This window comes from Crocuta crocuta, unplaced genomic scaffold, assembly GCF_008692635.1.
Source record: "Crocuta crocuta isolate KB4526 unplaced genomic scaffold, BGI_CrCroc_1.0 scaffold5, whole genome shotgun sequence".
Classification (NCBI taxonomy): Eukaryota; Metazoa; Chordata; class Mammalia; order Carnivora; family Hyaenidae; genus Crocuta; species Crocuta crocuta.
The window spans coordinates 3,389,489-3,395,858 of NW_027530500.1; the positions used below are offsets into that span (position 1 = coordinate 3,389,489).

The following is a 6,370-nucleotide window of genomic DNA, read 5'->3' on the forward strand; positions in this document are numbered from 1 at the left end:
GTTAACAGTATGTACCCTGTTAAGATGTGATGAGTGTGGCATTTCACCTCCATAGTCTTCTTCACAAAGACCCCAGCCCCAGTATAATCACAAGAAAAAACAGCAAAATCTCAACTGAAGGACACTCTCCAAAATCCCTGATAAGAACACCCAACACTATCAAGGTCATTCAAAACAAAGAAAGTCTGATACACTGCTACAGCCAAGAGGAACCTTGGGAGATGCAGACACCAAATGTAATGTGGAACAGAAAAAAAGATAAGGAAAAGTAAACAAATCTGAGTACAGTATGAAATTCATGCAATGATAAAGTATGCTTATGGTTCATGAATTCTAGCAATTATAAGAGGGTAATAATAGAGGACCCGAGGAATGTGGTATTTGAGAACTTTCCATACTATAGTCACAGTGCTTCTATAAATCTGAAACTGTTCTAAAAATAAGTTTAACTTTTAAAATATCCTTTTATATTTGTTCTTATTCCAACAACCTGTCTCCTATAAGCTACACTGTCATTACTTGGCACAGAAATCACGACACAAGACTTTTGTCTTCTCTCCTTTTTCCTCAGCATTAAATGCAAATTCAGAAGTCTAGTATCTGTCTTGCAATCATGAGGTGGTGATGAAAAAACACACTCTGAGGATGTCATCAATAAACTAACAGGACCAAGCTGCCGCAAAAGTTGACTGCTCACCTCCAGCCTCTCTATTACTTGACAATAATAGACCCCTTATATCTAAGCCACGGTATGTTAGCTTGTCTGTTATTCACAACCAAATTGAGTTCTACTACATAAAGATACCCATTAATTATTTGTTGAGTGTGTTAATAAGTAATGACTTTAATATTATTACAAAAAATATCTGGGGTTGTGTTTATCACTTAACAGTGTGGAATTATCTTCCTGTACGGTGGTGGACAGGTCCAGATAATAGGGAGCAGATAATGAAGAGCATCTCTATTATCCAGAACATAGGGGAAATATGTTAGAAAAAGCATGTATTGTTCATGCCAAACAAACTTGAATTATAGTCTTTGCTCATCCATTAAGTAGCTCTGTGTCTCTGCATAGTGTAAGTAGTCTCTTCAGGTCTTAGTTCCCTCATCTGTCAAATTAGAGCATTCACTGTCTTATGGGAGATTTTACAAAATAAAAGAATGAAATAATATATGGAAAGCAATTATTATATATTGGGAAAATGAGAGCCACAAAAAAAATGTTGATTCTCTTTCTCTTTTGTTGGAAATCCTATGGTAAAATTTTCTACTTTTATCAGGCGTCTATAGTATCTCATATAAGCTGCTAAAAGGTGAAGGAAAAATTACCTTCTCAGTAATAATGGCAATTTTTAAAAAACAGTTCAATGTACCTGTTTCCCCGCTAGACATATCTTTGTTAGTTATACATTATAACTAAATACAAAACATATTTTTATAATGGATGAAGAATAGTCCCAGAGAACAAGAGGAACTGGACCTCAGAGAGGCTTGGTAACTTGGCAAAGATCTACAGCTAGTAAAATGCCAACTATGAGGTTAAAATGCAGGGTCTTATTTTCAAGTCAAGGTTTTATATTTTTCCATATTATATATATGTTATCCTAGCTAGAAAATATTAAAAGTAGGTAAATTATTAAATTAGAAACTGAGTAGTGAGAAATTCTGTAGCTGACAATAACTTCCATTTGATTAACATTACTGATTCTGAACATTACTGAACACATTACACATGTACTTCATCTCCCAAAACTTCGAAAATATCCTTAGCTAAGTAAACATTCTATTTCAAATGTCCAGATAAGAAGCAAATTACAGAGTATCAGTGACTTCTCCAAGATCATGTAACCTGTATCTGGCAGATCTAGGACTCAGGACAGGTGCATTACCCCTTATTTCTGGATGTTTCCACTCTCCTTGACTCTGTCTATCTTGGCTGATATAAATATTTCATCTTTAAGTGTTCTTACAAATATTATCACATTTCCTTTGTCTAGAGGTTTTTATGTTCTAACCTAGTTATAAATGTATTTAAAATAAATTACTAATTGCTTTAGAAGCTTTTTCTATTCCAGCTTAAGACTAGCTATATTTCCTAGTTGCCAAGAGTATCTTAGACATAAATTGGTCAGTAAAGTCTGAAAAATATCAACATATTCTACTCCTTGGAGGAGAGCTGACAAGTAACAGGAAGGAAGGAGTCCAGAAGATAAGGAAGATAAGAAAGAAGTGTATTATGGTAGAAAAGAACAAATCAAATCAATGAAGAATAGAAGCTAACTTTTATTAAGTACCCACTATGTGTAAAGTCTTATATTTGACCATCCTCTTTGTTATCTACTTTAATATCTTCATACAGCTGTGGAGTATGTCAAGGCAAGAGTTGGTTGGAAGGAAACTAGAACAGAACACAAACAGTAAAGAAAAGAATTCATCTAGTTTTGCAGTCCAGGAAGCTTGACTTATTCCATTTAAACATAGTCTTCCTAAAGGTAGGAAAGGTAGAATTGCCTTCCTTTTTTCCCCCCAAATGACTCTTTCTCCCCATTCTCTGAGACTTCAGCAGAAACACAGGAGCCAGAATCTACTCTCCTCTTGAAGTTGCACCCATGCTTTTAGTGCCCTTCCTCTTATAGTAGAAAAGGTCCTCCCATCTCCATGTCAGAGCCTCTGCTTCCATTCTGAATACAGATCCTGAATTCCTACTTTCTTGGGGACTTCCAGCAGTCATCATCTCCCTTGTCCACATTATTCATACGTTAGGGGAGCACTTCCAAACAACGTGCAGACATCCTCTAGTAACTCATGTAAACCAACTGAAACCAACAATACTTTCTGATCCTTGAACTCAACTCAATCGGGACCTGCCAAAAATAGCATGCTTTCTGCTATTGCATCAAGATAAGACCATGAACCAACTGAAAAGTTTACTTTATCAGGACTAACCACTTGCTACTCATCGAGACCTCTGTTAGCAGAGATAAGCTTCTTTCTTCATTGTTTAGCCTTCGTATCAGCGCTTGAAATAGGTGTGTGCTCTGTTTCATAGTAACCTCTTCTCTCAGCTGCCATACCACTATATTCTCTTTCTCCTCCCTTCTACCTTAATGCTCTTTGTTGGCTCTACCTTCCTTTCCCCTATCTGCCTCTAAATGTTGGGTATTCCCAGGTTTAATATGAGAATTTCTTCAATTTTGGTATTGAGACTTCCTGTTTCTAGTTTTTCTAAGTAATCTTCTCCATTCCTGGAATTAGAAATAGCATCATTTTCTTGATGACTCCCAAAGATTTGTCTTCTTCCCAGAGTTTTTTGAACTCTAGACTTAAATCAGGTTAATCTTCATTATTTGTAGCATCTGTGCTTATGAATTAAACTACTCATTAGAATTTATTTCTAGCCCCGTAATCAGTATTGAAACCACTTTAGTGGTCATTCATGGACACACATTCCCAGTTCAGATCAAAAAAAGCAAAGCTCTGCCTTTTTGTTTCAGCTCTTTTGCTGTAAACAAGTTTCCCTTTTGTAATATATTTAGTGCCATATTTTTGACATGTTTATGATTTTTATTTGGGATTTCACTGTTTAAAATTATCCCACACCCCCAGAATAGTACTGAAGTGCTCTCTAGCACATGAAAAGTATGATGTGCTTTTGAATAGAAACATCCAAAACAAAGTACATATTGATTCATTGATGAAAATATGACTGATGTCTAGCAGGAAACTAACCCTGTATTTTCCCCTAAAGGCGTTGGGTTCAGGATTCATGAATTCAGTGTTTGTGGCAAGATGATAGGACATACTTTTGTGAATAATGAGTAATCTGTATCTTCCTCACTTGGATGACTAATAGCCATCTTAGGCTTTATTATGTAAAATACCGAATTCTTTCTTGTTATCAACCATCCACCATAAAATGAAGTATTACCATTATTCTTTTACTTAAGCCTTAACTTTGCTATTCCTTCTTGATTTTTCAATGTTGTCTTTCTTCCACATCCAATCTGGTACCTTATCCTGTGGTCATGTCCCCTAAATTTATACACAATATATCCATTCTTCACCAACACTATGACTACTACCCATAAACCAGCCCCCATATCCTCTACTTGGTTTTTAAGTAAACTGTAACTTTCTCGTCCTATTCATCAACATTAAGACAGGCATTACATAAAGTCTGACAGTATGAACACTTGGCTCCCTAAGGAAATGTTAACAGAAGTGAGATGAGACAAAAGGAAAGAAACTCAGACTCTGCGGACTCTCGGAGACATCGTCTAGCAACCTGAGGGCTGACCGGAGTGGTACTTGAGATGATTGCCTTTGAAAGCTTGAGAATGTGAGAGATGTAAAGGACTGAAATATGACAGCTTTTTAAAAATTGATAACCTTTGTATGGTAAGTTCCCATTAAAAGCAAATATCTCCTTTTAACTCTTTAGGTTGGTTTTCCAAACTCAGTTTCTAAATCTGCTAAGTTATTGTAAAATGGTGAGGGGCATTCTGCTTCTGTGTGATGGCTCATGTGAGGAATTATGTTCACTTGCTCAACTAGCTCCTATGATCTACCCAGAGTTTTGCTAAATTCAACTCTTTCCTCTTCATTAAAGGCATTATATTTAAATGCAAGTGAAAGATACTATCACAATGGGAATAACCACTCACATGCAAAGAAAAATTGTTCCTAAGTCTTGGTAGTTAAACTATCATTGGTAACAAATTATTTATAACACAACTCATGATGACCACAAGCCAGTGTGTCTACACTGCAGTCACAAAACTGAGTTAAATCATAGAGGGCTATTATTCCATGCTTCGTTATTTTCTTACACTATTGGTACACACACACACACACATCATACACACACACACAGAGTTGACAACTTTTGTGCAAGGATATCACATTAAGCCATATTCAAGATAAAGGCTGTCTTATAAGAGGTAAAATAAGTACAGAATAAGTAAAAGTCCAGAGATATATGTAGGCATATAGCTTTCATGATAATTGAGGAAGCTGAAAGTTTTGCTAAAAATTTGCAATTATATTGGCAACTTCATCATTCCATTCAATCATTAAATAAGTCAGTAGAGGGGTTCCTGGCTGGCTCAGTGGGTAGAGCATGTGAATCTTTTTTTTAAATAAAATTTTTAATGTTTATCTATTTTTGAGAGACAGAGAGAAACAGAACCTGAGCAGGAGAGGGGCAGAGAGAGAGGGAGACAAAATCCAAAGCAGACTCCAGGCTCTGAGATGTCAGAACAGGGCCCAACATGGGGCTTGAACTCTGGAACTGTGAAATCATAACCTGAGCTGAAGTCAGATGCTTAACCCACTGAGCCACCTAGGTGCCCAAGCATGTGACTCTTGATCTTGGGGTTGTGAGTTTAAGCCCTAGATTGGGGGTCGAGATTACTTAAAAATAAAATCTTAGAGGTTCCTGGGTGGCTCAGCCCGTTGGACATCCAACTCTTGGTTTTGGCTCAAGTCATAATCTCATGGTTCATGAGAGCTTTGTGTTGGGCTCTGCACTGACAGTGCAAAGCCTCCTTGGGATTATCTTTCTCCTCACAATCTGCCTCTCCCTCGCTCATGCTTTTCTTTCAGAATAAACTTTCAAAAAAATAAAATCTTAAAGAAAATAAGTCAGTAGAAAAAATCACATTAACAAAAAGCCAAAAAATAAAAAGCAAGGTAATTTAACTCCATGCTGAGAATTACCTTATCATCTCTTGTCCTGGTTTCTCCAACTCACTTTACCTTGCATTTTAGTCTGTCACTCTTTCCCTCTGTCTTCTTTTAAGTAGTCATTCCACAGTGAATTTTTTGCTCCAGTCATGCCCATGCAGATCTTATAGAGATGTCTTCTGGTGATTTACATGATTATCACAAACCTCAGACCCAGCACTCCACTTTTTCCAGTTGTCTATCAGCCCATGTCTTCACCTGGATTGGGGGGGGGTGCAGTGGGCATGTGGGTAGGACAAGATACCGAAGCCCAAGCTGAGGCACATATCTCTTTAAGCCAGGAAGCTGAAGCTTCCAGACCCTCATCTGCATAAACTCTTTACTTATCTCTGTGTTAACACGGCCATATATCCAATAAAATTTGCAAAAGTAAGATATATTACCCACAGAAGGTTAAAATGGCTGCCATCTGTCTACTTCAACTCTTTCTCCATTACACTTCTCCATGTGTCCTGTGCTGCTGGAATGGCTGTGGATTAAAAATTAAGTTGTTGAGGATTTATGTGGTTTAACTTCTTTGAGTTATGTTATTTTTTGATGTAGTGATATTCATGATACACAGCTTTTAACGTTTATAAATTTGGGTTTTTTCTCATTCTAATTTTATATGTTATAAATATAGAGA

At 36.7% G+C, this 6,370-nt stretch overlaps 1 long non-coding RNA gene across 2 annotated transcripts in view; it reads left to right on the forward strand.

Annotated features, from left to right (window-relative positions):
• Positions 1-4,240: 4,240 nt before the first annotated feature.
• Positions 4,241-6,370, forward strand: part of LOC144233727 (uncharacterized) — a 31,976-nt gene continuing 29,846 nt past the window's right edge. For both annotated transcript variants that reach the window (XR_013335742.1, XR_013335743.1), the window contains exon 1: positions 4,241-4,398. This is a non-coding gene — a long non-coding RNA (uncharacterized LOC144233727). The remainder of the gene's footprint in view (positions 4,399-6,370) is intronic.